We start from the raw sequence: 16759 nt of genomic DNA, 5'->3' as shown, positions 1-16759 counted from the left end.
TCTACGGGAGTTTGTCGTTTTACAGCAGATAAATCCCCCTTTCTCTGTGTATAGTGAGCTAGTGCTGGGGCGCAAGTCCGTCTGGCTGTTTGTATTTATTGCTTTAACAAATTTATTCATTTGAAAGGCCGAGCTGGAATGAGGTTAGCGGCCGCGGGCCATAGGACCCTGCGCCTCCTGCTGAGTTTTGATATGAAAGTAATTATTTTCCCACTGGCTGCCGCGGGTCTCGAGGCAGTCCCCCACCCCCCACCCCTTTCAGCCCAAAGGGTTATTAGACATTACCGATTTCTAGTGATATGGAATCACATAAACTTCCTACAATAATAGAATTAGCATGAAAGGCAGGGGTGTCAAATTGAAATGGGAAAATAATAGCCCCGCCAGCTGCACGGCACGGCACGGTGTGTGTGTGTGTGTGTGTGTGTGTGTGTGTGTGTGTGTGTGTGTGTGTGTGTATCGCGCGTGCGTGCGCGTGCGTGACTGCGCATAGGCTATTGAACGGGAGGAGGAGGGAAAGATGGTGGTAGATTCGTGGGGCGGAATTTTCATGAGCTGCCTCGGTTGTCAGACGGCCCTTGTAGTCGGCTATATTAAGATAGATGTTCAATGATATCCCTCATTGTTCTGTCGCTTATATTGATGTTGCTGCGTTATCGCCCTATTGATCATGTGTCGCACATAATAGGACAGGCGCGCGCCTGCCTGCCTGCGCCTCTTTACAAAAGCGCCTGGGCCTCTCGTCATTTGTTCTAATAGGGCTGTGGGTCCCCCGAGGCAGAGAGATAAAGATATAGAGAGAGAGACAGCGAGAGAGAGAGAGAGAGGGGAGGGGGGGGGGGGATTTTGTGCCAAGGAATATTGTTTTGTAGAAGAAAAAAACTCGCCAAATATAGGCTATAGGCTAAGCTCACATGAGCAAAATGGACATGAGAAATGAAGAAACATGTGCTGTAGATATTGAGGGACAGGGAAGGAAATCCTCAATGTGTAGGCTATATGTCTGTGTATGTGCGCGACGCTGCGCGTGCCGTGCGCGAGCGCGTTCAGGGAAAGTGTGTTTAGCTCATGAAGTGTAAACTCCACCAATTCCCAGGAAACTGAAATCCCAATTATTAAAAGCATTAATTCTGGCGAGCCTGTGCACGGAAGAGCTGTGTTGACAGCCCGGCTAAATATCCCTGATCCCTCCCGGTCACCTCGCCTTTATTTGCAAATAAATTGGCGGGGATCTGAGGGACGGAGCTTTACTTTACTGCGCCGACCTTAAAATGAATTTCCGTGCCTGAGTCCCTTTAATAATATTTACATAATTTTCGCCCAGTGACTCTGCTATTTGCGCTGTAGGAAGCGGAGGCTTATAGGAAAATAATTAGAAGAGAGCGAGGGAGGAGGGAGTGAGAGTGGAAGCGAGTGAAAAACAGTAGGAGGGAGAGGGGAGAGAGAGAGGGAGAAAGAACGAATGAAAGAGAGGGAGAGATGGATGAGTACAAACTGAAGCTGAACCTTAAATTCCCAGACAGCTAAAATCAATGAAAGTAATAACCCTATTATTTAATTCATAAGGACATTATTTCCCCATAAGGCCTTAGGAAACGTCCCCTTCGACCGAAACAATCACATTAAATCGTTCTTTCCGCGTGCGCTGTGTGAAATTTCTACTTTTTTCCTTTTGGGGAGGGGGGCGTATTATAGGCTAATCGGTTAGTTTCAAGAGTGCGATTAATTAGAAAATATAGGGCTGCTCTCCCTTCAGCAAGACTCTTATAATAGCTATGGTATCTTTCTTTCTTTCTTTCTTTCTTTCTTTCTTTCTTTCTTTCTTTCTTTCTTTCTTTCTTTCTTTCTTTCTTTCTTTCTGTGTGTGTGTGTGTGTGTGTGTGTGTGTGTGTGTGTGTGTGTGTGTGTGTGTGTGTGTGTGTGTGTGTGTGTGTGTGTGTGTGTGTGTGTGTGTGCGCATGTGGGAAATGGGCAGTGTCTTGACACAAATTATGAATGCACCAGCAAATATACCCATATACAAAATACTTGTGTCGCCCAAATGTGGGCTATTGAATTAAAATAGCCTATCCAGGGAACTTTACACAGCCTGTTGAAATTCTTCAAATATAATAGGCCTGTCCTGAAACACATGATCACATGAGCTATAAAAATATTATATGGGCTTAATAGTTAAACAAAACAGCAACATTTCAAATAACTTGAAAATTATGTATGTATGTATGTATGTATGTATGTATGTATGTATGTATGTATGTATGTATGTATGTATGTATGTATGTATGTATGTATGTATGTATGTATGTATGTATGTGTATAAATACATGTACACACATAAACAAACAAACAAACAAATTAACAAACACTTGAATTGGCTGTAGTTAAATGCACCCTTGGTTTATTTTCACACCTGTTAAATTAACACTGGAGAATTTGGCCATTGCATGTTCTCAATCCTTACAAGGTCTATATCAGGGGCCAATTTGTTATAAAGGTTTATCTATAAAGACCAAGTTCTGAAGTTAGTTCTGTTATTGTTAAGGCACCGGTTTGAATAATATGCCTATAGGCTAGGCTGGATGTAGGCTGATCAAATAATGCCTATAGGCTTTCTTTAAAATCAGCTAATTGTTCTAATTGTTATAAGTCCTTATAGCCTATGACCTGGGGTCAGGGCATGCATGCGTGCATGCGCGCGCCTGTGTACGTGCGTGCGTGCGTCACACACGCACGGTGCGTGTGTGTGAGAGAGAGAGAGAGAGAGAGAGAGAGAGAAAGAAGAGGGCTGCGAAGAGGGTAAGGAGGAGAAAGGAAAACAGAGAAAGAGAGAATGATGATGGCACCAACAGTAGTATACCAATCGATCTAAGCGGCTCTCTCACGGACCGGGCAGGCCTCCCGTTGTGGCCGTTCCGCCCATGCATCATACTTTATGAATTCAATTTCAACCGGGAGAAATTTTCAATTTCAACGCGCGATCATTACGGCGTGGGGGATAGCGTAAATTGTTTTTGCTCTATTATGCATTCGGACGCCATCATTTTTCTTTCTAATTACCGAGGTGTCAGAGCGGCCTGTCACCCGGGCGCTGATTTTCAATTTAACTGATCATCATACATTCATTTTCCCATTTGATAAATCTGCTATCTAGACGCGCCCGCCATGCCCGGAATATTAAGCGGCGCGGGGCGCAGTAATAGGGGGATGTGTATGCAGCAATGAGCGCGGATCAGCCAGCTAATTTAGCACCTTCCATTCGCCGTCTCCATCCCCCCGTTTCCAATTCTCAAGAGAAACGCAGAGGAGAGAGAGAGAGAGAGAGAGAGAGAGAGAGAGAGAGAGAGAGAGAGACTGCATGCGTTACTGCAATGGACGAAGGAGCCCTGAGGACAGAATCAGAGGAGAAAGATTGGAGAGGGAAGAATGACACACAGTGCACGTGAGAGAGAGAGAGAGAGAGAGAGAGAGAGAGAGAGAGAGAGAGAGAGAGAGACATACAGACAGACAGACAGACAGACATTACAGAGAACGAATTGTTTTTTCTCTTAATTTCGAAACAGCAGGCCTAATTAATAATGCTAATTAGGTCCTTCAATCGGTGTTATTTTTTATTTAATAGAAACAAATTCGCAAAATTAATTATCAACGTAATTTCAAGAGCCTAATTTACAAGCACCCCCCCCCCCCCCACACACACACACACACATCCCCATCCCTCTACCCAAACCTCCGCCACCACCAAATTGCACCAATCCCTTTCTCCACCCTCAATCATTTTTCTATGCCAGCCAAGAGGAGGATATTAGCGGCTTTTGTAATTAGCGTTTATACAGCATGCACGCGACTGTCCCCTCTGAATACACGCAGGGCCTGCATTCAACATCAAACGCTGAACATCAAACACCAAATATATTTTTCTGGTAGCCCATAAGCCTACTTGACTTTGACAATAGTGATATGGAAGATACCCCATAACGCCCCTCTAAAGGTATTTTTCCAACTGGGCCCTACTTTTTTTCCCCTTCTTTGTTAAAAAACCAGCAGAGGAGCCAATTTGAGCATTAGCCTACTATGAATGTATAGACATGGCTTGCACTGTCAAAAATAGTCAACATGCTTATGAAATGCCATAAATCAAAATGTCAAGTTGTTCCAGCATGTAACAAAATGGATATAGGCCTAATGGTTTGAACTAGCCCATAGATCAAATTGAATTAAAGTTGGCAGGACTTTTGAATAAGTCATCCATGTAAAAATATATTCTGAAAATAAATACATAATTGAGAAAAAAAAATATATAGCCCCCCCTCGAAAGAAAGAAAGAAAGAAAGAAAGAAAGAATGCCGACAACTGCATGATAAGTTAAGTTATCTGTCAAAAAGGTATGCTAAATGCTCCTTTTATGCACCTTTTATATAGCCTATACAACATACAATATGATATACCGGTATGCTACTAATACACCTGCCACCTGCATGCCTTGTTGAAAGGCCAATAAGTACAGGCTGTGTGTGTGTGTGTGTGTGTGTGTGTGTGTGTGTGTGTGTGTGTGTGTGTGTGTGTGTGTGTGTGTGTGTGTGTGTGTGTGTGTGTGTGTGTGAAACAGAGGGGGAGAGACAGAAGCATGTTGCACTGTAATGAACGTTTATAGGCACAAAGCAGCCATGGTCTGCTCCGTGTTCTTTTGTTTCATTAGCCCAGTGCTTGTAATAAATGCCAGCGAGCCAACGGGATAGATTTTAATTAAGTCAGTGAGAGATGAGTGGAGTGACACGAGGCGCGGGCGGGGCACAGACGAAAGTGGAGAGGGACAGCTTTTCAATAAATCGGTTCGCTCAGGGGTTAGTCGGTGATTTCCTCGGCAAAGTGTTGAGGCCGAACGGACTTGCAGTAATTTGGTTGATAAATCAGCAGCGTTAGGGGCACGGAGCTCGCCGCTCGACCGGTTGGTTCTGTGTGTGTGATTTATGTGTTACCCGGGGGTCGTACACAAGCCCGTGACAGTCCAGGATGAATTAACCAGGAGCCAGCGCACTCTTAATGAGCGGGTATTATTTCACATGCACACCCTCCGCCCTCCTAAAAAAAATGAGTGTGAAAAACGAGCCTGGCATATGACCCCCTCTGCTGTGCCATCCCCGAGGTGTCGCATTGATTCAGCATCACCGACTAAAACTCAGTGTGCGTGCGTGCGTGCGTGCGTGTGTGCGCGTGAGAGAGAGAGAGAGAGAGAGAGAGGGAGGGAGATGCCATTTTATGTATTTATTAGAAAGAAGACATGTTCAGTAATTGCCTATATGGTTGGGCTAATTGAAGCAGATAATTGACAGACAAGACTTGTTTGTGGTAGCACCTTTAGTGTTATTAAGAAAAAAACATAGGTGCAATGTCATTCTGCCAGATGGCTCATGGGTAAAACATTATTTCTACATGATTACATCTTTTCTCTAATTTACTCCATTAAATGAAAACAAAAACTGAACAATATCATGTAGCTCTTCATATTTGACCATTGGATGACATTCTCAGTTTAATGCATCTTGAGCATGGATTTAATGTAACTCTGTGAGAGTCTGTAACCTTTAGTGTCTCTGGCTGGTGACAGGGGCAGTGATACATTCAGTATACAGTAGCATAACCAAGGCAGTGAATCAATCAATGCTAATTTAGTTATCAAGCCCATATTGCCATTGTTTTAATAGCCACATTAGCCGATATCAGGTTCCATAGCGATTGATGTAAAAAAATAACGTTAGCCCATTCAGCTCCATCAATGAGATTCTATATATGTTTTCTTATTAAAATCTTTATTAAACCTAAGCCAGGCCTATACCAGTGAAAGTGTCCCTGGATGAACCCCATTGAAAATAAACCTAAGGTAAATATTAGAGGAAAGCGGAGAGATCTGCTTTTATATTCCTCATGAAGAGACACTTGAACTGTCACCTGCATGAAAAATAAATGAACATACGCCTTGCAGAGTGAATTGGAGATATATTCCTATATCTCTATAGGCCTTCTGGGACGTACAGCTACATCAGAGTATTCATCTCACGTCTACTGAAAAGCTTTGTGAACACAGTAAAATCCTCTTCTATATATCACTCAGAGTGTACAACTGTAACCAAATGGATCCTTTCGGGACCATGTTTACTGGACCCATGTTGGAAAACTCTCAGGGTATCAGATGGATGTTCAATGTCTTTTAATCCATGTACCAGATCAATTAGTCTCACATGTTTCAGTTACATAACACACCCATGACCAACCATCGTGGATGTGTGCCAATTCATTATTATGACACATTCAAGAAATTAGTAATCACTGGTCAGTTCTAAAATGACACGGCAAAATCCTCAGAGGTAGCCTAAAGTATGAGAGAAAGTTTAAATATATCCAAATGGACCCTTACTTTTATGCTATTCTGTAAAACTGTCAGCTTACAGAGTTACAAGAATGCACGCACGCACGCACGCACGCACGCACGCACGCACGCACGCACGCACGCACGCACGCACGCACGCACGCACACACACACACACATACACACACACAGGAGTGCTAGCTAAGTCTTTGCATTTTGGCTCAGTGAAAATAAGTGATGTTTTCGGTCTGGCTACACGTCATGAATGCCTGTGTGCTATGGAGCTGTAAATGACATGGATCTGCTGGACACAAGGTATGTTATGTCACACTTGTTTGCTTCTATAACATATATCCTCCTCAGCGAAGATTGTTTTAAATCCAGAATAGCTTAGTTTATGAGATGTGATAGATAGATTTGACAGTGATACAAGCCGAGAAAAGAGCCCCTTGCTCTGAGTATTGTCAATATCACTGTGTTTTTAATTGGGACATGGTCAATAAAGGCAATATTGTACCCAACAGAGGCTATTCAAAACTCAAATGTAACCAAGTCTGCTCAAATATATATATATATATATATATATATATATATATATATATATATATATATATATATACACACACACACACACACACACACACACACACACACACACACACACACACACACACACACACACACACACACACTATAGGGATATTCACTAAAGTATTCAGCATCCAGTGTTATAAATAATTACTTGACCCTTGGTTCCATTTGTATACTCTCGAGATTACAGACCTTTAAGGTTCCATTTGGTTCCTAAATATCAATCATTTAGCTGGGGACCTCATAGAACCCTCTCAATAACCCCTGGGGTTCCCCAGACGCAACGTTGAGAACCACTGCTGTATGTGATATCACAGCCTGTCCCAGTTTCCATGATCCTTCTTCGTTTTGGCATGTTTTCTGTCTACCACCGTCTCACACAAATAACTCATGCTCTGTCTATCACATTGGCCTAGATAAGTCAGCAGCATATGTGTAAGGTCCAGTCTTTGATCACAGAACATCCATGCAAAGTAAATCAGTTAAAATTCTTTCTTTAAAAAGCCGAAAACAAATATCAGCAAACATTCTGTAAGGTCAAGGCATAGCTTCTAAAGCACATGGCCTGCCTTGCATGTATTCACTGAAACCACCATATACTGCTAGATTAAAAATAAACTTTGACATTTTTAACTTTACAGGTTCATTAAAACACAGTGAGTGAAGCAATCCATATGACATGGCACCACTTCCCTGGAAAAAGCTGAGCTTGCTTATACCGCGTCCTCCTTCGACTGATGCAATAAGGACAGAAGTTTCACTGTAGTTTTTAAGTAGAAATAAATGCCCTCCCCCTCCCAAAAAAGAAAGAAAGAAAAAAAGAAAAGAAAATGGTAGCGTCCTAAATCTGTCAAGGTAGCTTTAAATGTATTCTAAAAAATAAATAAATAAACAGATCAAGATATGTTGCTATGTTTTGTAAACATCTTAACAAAAGAAAATCTCTTCAGGATGATAAATCGTATTTAATTAAATTAAAGCCAACAAGATTTGATCATGAGCTCATATGAGTGCCATCTATATATGATGAGATTGTCATGATGATATCAGTGTTTACAATAGAAAGGCAGGGGAATGGGGAAACCCCCTGATAATGACTGATGGGAAGTATAGAAGTATGAAGACAGTCTCATCTGCAGTTTTTATTTTTTGACCACACTCCATCATACAAAATAAAAGTTAAAATTGGCTATAATAATGTATGTGGTGGGGATTTTATTTTATAAGATATTGTTGTTGGCTTTTTCTGCCTTTATTGATAGGATGAAAGTAGTCGAGTAGAGAGAGATGGGGAAAGACACACGGCAAAGGCCGTCGGGATCGGGAGTCAAACCCACGGCACGCCGTCAGGCTGGCTCAGCAGCCTAGGTGCCCAGACAGTTGAGCTAACCATCCAGGCCAGTGGTGGGGAATTTTGACTGATGTTGTGTTTTCAAACTGAAAATATTCAGAGGCAGCATTAACATTTAAGGTATGGATGGATGCTGGCTTTTGATTTGTTCCTATTTATTTATTCATTAATTTATTCAACAGGTACTTATTCACAGCTGATTATACTTTCTCTGTATACTGTCTGGGAGTTCAGTGTTAGGCTACATGTTGATGTGTTTACTTTATTGACTGGTCAGGGGATAATTTATTTCTCATTTAAACCAGACATGTCTGAGTCAAGGGAGTTTCCAGTATGATATGATATGAACTTTATTTGTATAGCGCTTTTCAAAACATAGTTCCAAAGTGCTGCACAGAGCAAGATTAAAAACAGCAAGAAACAACAAACAGTAACAAAATGAAAATAGCCAATGACAGGAATGTATATACAAATGGCTATAAAACAGTTATAAAACACTCTGTGTAAAGGTGGGTTTTCAAACATGACTTAAACAGGGGGACGGATGGTGCTACCCTTATGTGCACTGGCATAGTCTGGGTGCCCGAGCGGCAAAAGCCCGGTCACCCCGGGTAACTAGGTTTGTCCGAGGGACATCCAGGAGGGCCTTATCCGAGGATCTAAGGATCTAAGGATGCGTCCGGATTTAGGGAGGGACAGCATCTCACGGATATAGATAGGGGCCAGCCCATTTAGGGCTTTGAACGTAATTAATAGAATTTTAAAATCACATCTGGTGCTCACTACTATAGTGCCAATGAAATACTACCTTGGGCTTTTTGTTTGTTTTTGTATACAGTATATCTCTGTACGTTTCCAAGACATAGGTCATGTTACAGGCAGCAACATTTTTCTTCTTTTCTTCTTCTTCTTCTTTTGTTGTTGAGGATTATGCAATATAGGGGGCTGAAGCTACCTTTAAATGGGGAATTTAGATGCTACTGTCTGTTTCTGCAATTGCCACATGGAAAAATACATGAACACACAAATGTGAGAATCCCACACCAGTGCTAATTTAGTTGAGGTTTTTGATATTTAGTCGACTAGACTAAAACTAAACAATTACAGATGACTAAATAAGACAAAAACGAAATGGTGTGTTCAAAAGACTAAGACTAAGACTAAATCAGAATTTTATGTCAAAATGAACACTGTCCCACCCACACTGCAGCTCTCTAGACTGCAGGCGTTCCCTGGCCACCATACAGAGAGAGAGAGAAAGAAATGCACTCATCTCAGCCAAACAAGTTTTAGTACGAGCCTTCTGCCAAAGTCGCAGGGATATTTCTGTATTTGCTCCCACCCCTCACGCACATATACACACCTCCAAAAAAAGCAGAAGAATCTATTAAACCACAGAATTAAACACTTTATCCCCCAGATCCCTGTGTGCACATGCCAAGGAGTTTGTATTATAAACGCACTGGTAGTTGAAACTTGTATTTTACCCATGCGTATTAATCTCAGCCCCATCCTGCTCCTGCCATAATTTTTGTATGAGCTTTTCATATTTATTTAATAAACGCTAGGAATGCAAATAGTAACTTTTGTGTGTCGAGAATTAATGGGAAAAAGCCCCAACTGTTAAATCGTAAAATTTGAATTAGAAAGTTTCCATGTAATGCATATCAAACATTTATTAAAGCCACATGGAATAATTGAATTGTTCTGCTAGTCTAGGTCCGATTTGTTTAACTAAAGTCTATGGGTGCTGAACTGTGATGAAAGATTCTCTACAAATTTCATTAAAGACACATTCCTATTGTGTAAGAATTCATTTGTGCGTCTTTCATGGATGTCAGTAATCTTGCCTATCTTGCCTATTCACAATCTTTGCAACTTATCTATGTCAAGCACGTCAGTGAGGTTTCAACCGTCCTTTCATGCCGATGTAAACAGACCCTGTCATTCAGCTGCTACAAAGATTGAAATCAGAGAAGAATAAAAGAACAAACAGAAAAGGGATATGTGATGATGAGACAAACTTAATGTCATTTCATCTTTAGATTCATGCCGTAACAGATAACAGTGTAGGAGTAACTGTAATGAAATGCATTTAATCAACTGTTTTCTCTCAATAGCAAAGCCTGCAGCTTTTGTATTCATGTAAAAACAAACAAAGAAAAACAAAGTTACAAATAAATACTAATAACAATAGTTATAATACAAACATGATTAAGAAAGTTGTTATTAAGCAAGACAGTGTAATGGCAGCCACACACCACAATGTGAATGTGGTCCACCCCCGCGAGCGCACAGAAACACGCACACGCACGCGCACGCACACTCACACACACACACACACTCACACGCACACGCACACGCACGCGCACGCGCACGCGCACGCGCACGCACACTCACACACTCACACACACACACACACACACACACACACACACACACACACACACACACACACACACACACACAGGAACTTTGTGTTTTAGTAAGTTAAGTTTCACACATTGACTGGAGGTGTCCTTGCTTTCTCCTGGTGTAATTATCACTCTGGGAAAAGTGTTTCATTAGGAAAGCTCTTCTTTCAGACACATTACTCACAGAGGGCTGGACACAGACACCCTGGACAACACACACACACATGCACACACACACACACGCACACACACACACATGCACACGTGCACGCGCATGCGCGCACGCGCACACGCACGCACACACACACACACACACACACACACACGCACAAACACGCACGTACGCACACGCACGCACACGCACACGCACACACGCACACGCACACGCGCGCATGCACACGTCGCACACACTAGTGCGTGTGGGCCCACATGCCCACACTTACACAAACAAACACTTCACTGAACTACAGTGTCTTTAATCTCCCCTCTTTGCTGTCTTCAGCTCCATCTATTCTCCTGGATGCTTAGGGGCCTCTCCTTCCATCTTGTTGTCCTCCTTTTTTAACTACTTGTACCCCTATTGTGGGGGGGGGGGGGGGGGGGGGGGGGGCGTTTTGAGCTTGTAGATTGCCTATTTTTGGCAAATAGATTTAGTGTACCGTAGACGGAAATACTGTTGTAACTAAGTTCTAATAACTGTTTAAGCGGTTTATTTGTTTAGTTAGACGGGACACTGTATATAATCAGGAACCAGTATGAAAACTGAATCTCTGTGTAGAATGGGCGGATGAAAAACAAAAAGGCTCTAGTACGTAGTACCCACCCCACATTGTCCTACTGGTTCCTGATTAGTGCCTCACAACTTCGGGGTCAAACTAATCTGTCTAATCTAGGCCTTTTTTATTTTATTTTATTGCACTGGCAGATTTGTCTGGTTACCAGGCTAGATGTGGTGTAGAAGGAAATACTAGACCTACTGTAGTAGGAGAGCACTGGGGGACACCACTCATACTGGTCCATTTGGTTACATTCTGTACACAATCTCAGAGTGAAAATGAACACAGAGGCTGTTTCTCTGTATCAACACTCTTGCAGTCCACATGCGCACACCAATTTTAAGCCTGAGCGCTCCATTTTCTTGGTTTCAAAATACAATCATGGTGTTTCAGGTTACTGTTCAAGCCCTCTATCACCCAACCCATCATCCTCTATCCTACAACACTCCCCCTACCCCACCCCACTAAGCTCTCTCTCTCTCTCTCTCTCTCTCTCTCTCTCTCTCTCTCTCTCTCTCTCTCTCTTGCGCGGGAGGCCTGCAGGTCTGTGGGTTAATGAGTCGTGAAGTGTGAAAACTTCCTGAGACTGAACCAAAGCTAAACGCTGTTTCCAGATGTGAGCCAGCGTGCCTACAAACGCCTGGATGTCTTCCTGAAATGGGACAGAGGCATGGGGTGTGTGTGTGTGTGTGTGGGGGGGGGGCTTACAGGATGGGGGGGTGTGGTAGCGGCTGGATGGAAAAAGAAAAGATGGAAAAAGGGAGAAGAGGGACACACGAAGACAACTAAACAAGGAGGCATTAAAAAGAACAATAAGACCATCATGTACAGTACTGTCTCTGAATGAATGAGAGAAACAGAAGAAGGTGGGAAGGTGGAAGATGGAAATTGGCTATTTCTGTTTTTGACTATGGGGGTAAGTGCACCACACTAAACCTTTGCCTATAATCTCTAACCTGTGCCATATATAAAGGAAACCATTTGTGGTAACCTCATATCTACATGTATCTGTAATGTAATGCCTATAAGCCTGTTCACAGTGCATTATGGGTAGGATAGTACTACTGACTCTGGAGCCATTTTTATTTTAGTAAAGATTTTATAGCAAGGCAGCCATACCAAAAAAATCAGTTGGAAAGTTTTTTGGAAAGTTTGTAATGTGATTTCGGAACGGAATGCTTCACTTGCATCCACGCTTCACAAACGGAGAAATAAGCTGACAATTGTTTTCTTTGTCAGTGGCACGGGCTGGCAAGGTTGTTATGCTATGTTTGATACCTCTGAAAGCGACTCTCAAATTAAAAGCTGAACATTACACATTGTGTGCACGTGTGAGCATGAGTGCATTCATGTGTACACTGTGTGTGTGTGTGTGTGTGTGTGTGTGTGTGTGTGTGTGTGTGTGTGTGTGTGTGTGCACGCGTCCATAATTTGGCGTAAATAATGATATCTCTGTCCTTCGTCATCTCCACTGCCAGCTCCACTAATTATTTATTCTTGGGTGCTGTATGGGTGTCAAAACTGACACGCTTCTCTCTCACAACCTCAACCTGGCGTATTCCTCTGTGCCATCCCGACTGCTTCGTCATCGTGGATGTGTGCGTGTGCACGTACATTTCGAATGCATCACATAATTACCTCCGCGAAGGAGGTAATGTTTTCACCCCTGTCTTTGTCTCGAGATTTAATTTGTGGGTTCGCTCCAGCTTAGTCATATGTCATGAGGAAGAAATTAATTACATTTTGGTGGCAACTTGTACTTTCAGGATATATGTTTCTTATAGGCCATATCAAGCAAATCTGCCTCTGTTAGGGAATAAGTAAGCCTAAGCTTGCACATCTTCTCATATACATACTCATATGCATGAATTACACAAAATACGGGCCTGTGTCTTTTTGGTTCACTGTTTCATTAAAAAAAAATTGTACAAGCAATTCCTGAACAAAATTGCACTGCCTTGGCAAAGGACAAGGACAGTACTCTACCGAGTGCTTTCAATTATACCTGGTTTAGCAACACGTGAGAGCTTGCAGATCTGCAACAATGGAATTCATAGCCTAAATCAAGCTTAAAGGACGAGTTCACCCATTTTCAACCTATCAATTTGTCCTCACAAAAAGATGTTTGCGTACGCCATATGTGTCTCAGAGGAGGGATATGGACAGTTCAGAGACCGATCATATGTGTCTCAGAGGAGGGCTATGGACAGTTCAGAGACCGATGATAAGATGTTTGTGTACCCCATATGTGTCTCAGAGGAGGGCTATGGACCGTTCAGAGACCGATGGGGAATCCAATCCAAAATGCAGGCTTTGTATTACTTGAAAGTTAGAATGCTATAATGGTAGCCATTTGTCTTGCATCACTGGTAGGCGTGTCCACAGCCCTCCTATGAGACACAGACCGGGTAGAAAAAAATGTAAATACTAACAACAATTTACACAATTTAGAAGGTTTGAATATTAAACAATATCTTGTTTAGACCCTTAGCTTTTGAACATCAGTAAAACATTATTATAATTATCAGATTAAGACTTTGATTCATTCTGTCAAATAAGATAACTGTGCTTCATTTGTTTTGCCACTGATAAATTAAGTTATATAATGTATTATGAGTGTATTTATGAAACACATTGAGCAAAACAAGCAAAGACTCTAGTCTCCACTATGTGTGGTAATAGTATTGGACACTGACTCGCAGGAATTATACAGTAATTCCACCTTTCAATTGATGCAAACATAATTTGAGTGCATTGGTGCACAGTACTAAATTAACACTCAGCGTTTTACAGTGTGGACCTCAAACAGTTCAGTCCAAAAGTAATTAAATTTGGTCAACACAGCATGGGTCGATTGGAGGCTAGGAAAATTCATTGATTTGATAGGAGCGATTTTCTGTTCTCGGTTTTCTTTTGATGTGAATTATTCAAAATGAAGTGCCACCATTTTGAAATTGACTTGCATTTCTTTATGACATTCATTACAATCAGGAATGGTGTACTGCACAGTAAAACCCTCACTGTAAATGTATACATACATTTGTAACTCATAGAGTACACAATTAAATGTATTTGTAGTGTGTGTGTGTGTGTGTGTGTGTGTGTGTGTGTGTGTGTGTGTGTGTGTGTGTGTGTGTGTGTGTGTGTGTGTGTGTGTATGTGTGTGTGTGTGTGTGTGTGTGTGTGTGTGTGTGTGTGTGTGTGTGTGTGTGTAGTGTGTGTGTGTGGTGTGTGAACTGAAATACTCTCTCCATCCCAGTTAGTGAATGTGATTAGACTCTGAGGGATTATGAGAGAAAATAAGTTGAACACAGCAGAGAATCAATACAGTTTACCTCATAGCAGAGGTACGTGTGTGTGCGTGTGTGTGTGCGTGTGTGTGTGTGTGTGTGTGTGTGTGTGTGTGTGTGTGTGTGTGCGCGCGCGTGCGTGCGGGTGTGGGGATGTGTGTGTATGTGTATTTGTGTTGACTTTGGTGAGGTGCGACTGCATTTAACGTGTCAAGTTGAAGAAAAACAACCAATCGCCTCCTAGCACACGCTTTATTGACCGGCGAAACACGCACGCACGCACGCACGCACGCACGCACGCACGCACGCACGCACGCACGCACACGACTGTGGGCATATTGACTGGTGGAAGGGAGAAACCGCTTTATGGCAATTAAAGTAGTGTTCATTCTGCTAGGTACCATCGTGATCCTCTGCACAGCAGACAAACAAGGACTCCTAACTGCCTACACTGCCACCAGCGTCGCATCAATATTGGAGAGCGGTCCTGGTCCACCTCTTTATGTGCAAGACTGCTATTGGAAGAAGACCATTAGGATCATGAAAACAGCTTCTCTGTGCTTCTCTAAGTAGATTTAAGAAAAACGATTGAACAATGAACTCTAAAGCTGTTGTTCTGTTCAAAATGAGCACATCAAACCCTCGTCCTTTAACTCTGTAGGGAAATGGTTACCACACACACAGACACGCACGCACGCACGCACGCACGCACGCACGCACGCACGCACGCACGCACGCACGCACGCACGCACGCACGCACACAGTACATCACCACATCATCATATCATCTTTTGTGAAGTTATACTACGTCAGTGTTAATGTAACAGTATGCAGACAGTACAGTACACACATGGGCCTGTAGGATTTTATGTGTAACACCCAATTGGACATGATAGGGTTCTTTTATTTATTGTTTTCACCAACAAATTATGCATTTTGTATTTAGAAATTTCTTGCAGAAACTGGACAGCAAGGACGTGTTTTAACGAACAGGACAATACTGAGGACACCTACACGCATGGAGTGCCAACAACACGATGCTGGTTTTCATATGCTGTTTGCCCTGACCCTGGCCTTGACCCCTGCATCATTATTAAACAGCAATCCCATTGCACACACATTGTGTGTGTGTGTGCGTGTGCGTGTGCGTGTGCGTGTGCGCGCGCGCGCGTGTGTGTGTGTGTGTGTGTGTGTGTGTGTTATGTGACAGAGGACATACTATGTAATCGCTCAACAGTCCGTTAGAGTTTTGACTTCTGTTAGTGTAATCCTGTCATTTCTTCACCCTATCTGTCTATCCCTGTGGTGTTAGTGACTCACACACAGATACACATTCACGCAGGCAAGCACATGCACGCACACGCACGCACACGTACAATTGTAATCCTATCAGAGAGGGTTGACTGGAGATGTCTCTAGCAGCCCATAAGTGTTGTCTTGTGTGTGTTTGAGGGATTTTGGGGAGGACAAAAGTTGTACAGAAGCTCTGACGGGTAAATGTCTACGTAATCTGTCCATACACGCATGCACGCACGCACGCACGCACAAACACACACACAAACACACTGTAAATAAATCTGCAATGTGCAATTCAACAATGGCTATTTTAACCAAACAAAGGAAACAATTTGCCCAGCAATTAAAAAGCAGTAATGGAGCAATATCTCTCCCCCACCCTCCTCCATCCTCTCCCTCTCTCTCAGTTTCCTCCTCCTCCTCCTGTCTCCCATCTCTCTCTCGCTGCATAACGGCGTCTCCTGTGGGAGACGCTCAGTAGAGTTTGTGTTTTATAAATGTTTGAGAACGCCCACGAGTGGGTTCTGATGGCAAACAGCTCCCCTGTGTAGGCGGCTCTCTGTGCCCTCACCACGACTCTGTAGACATCTCTATATCAACACAGTGCAAACAACACACAACACACGCTCGTGAGCGAACACACACACACACACAAACACACACACACACACACACAC

General features: G+C 42.7%; 1 protein-coding gene across 1 annotated transcript in view; it reads left to right on the top strand.

The window, feature by feature from the left end:
- The window catches only part of LOC306921222 (ATP-dependent RNA helicase SUPV3L1, mitochondrial-like), a gene marked incomplete at both ends in the record, with an annotated part of 427184 nt that overhangs the window by 324244 nt on the left and 86181 nt on the right, over positions 1-16759 (top strand). The window lies entirely within an intron of this gene.

The sequence above is a fragment of the Electrona antarctica genome (genome assembly GCF_951216825.1).
Source record: "Electrona antarctica genome assembly, chromosome: 4".
Lineage (NCBI taxonomy): Eukaryota > Metazoa > Chordata > Actinopteri > Myctophiformes > Myctophidae > Electrona > Electrona antarctica.
This window is presented reverse-complemented; position numbering and strand designations above follow the sequence as displayed.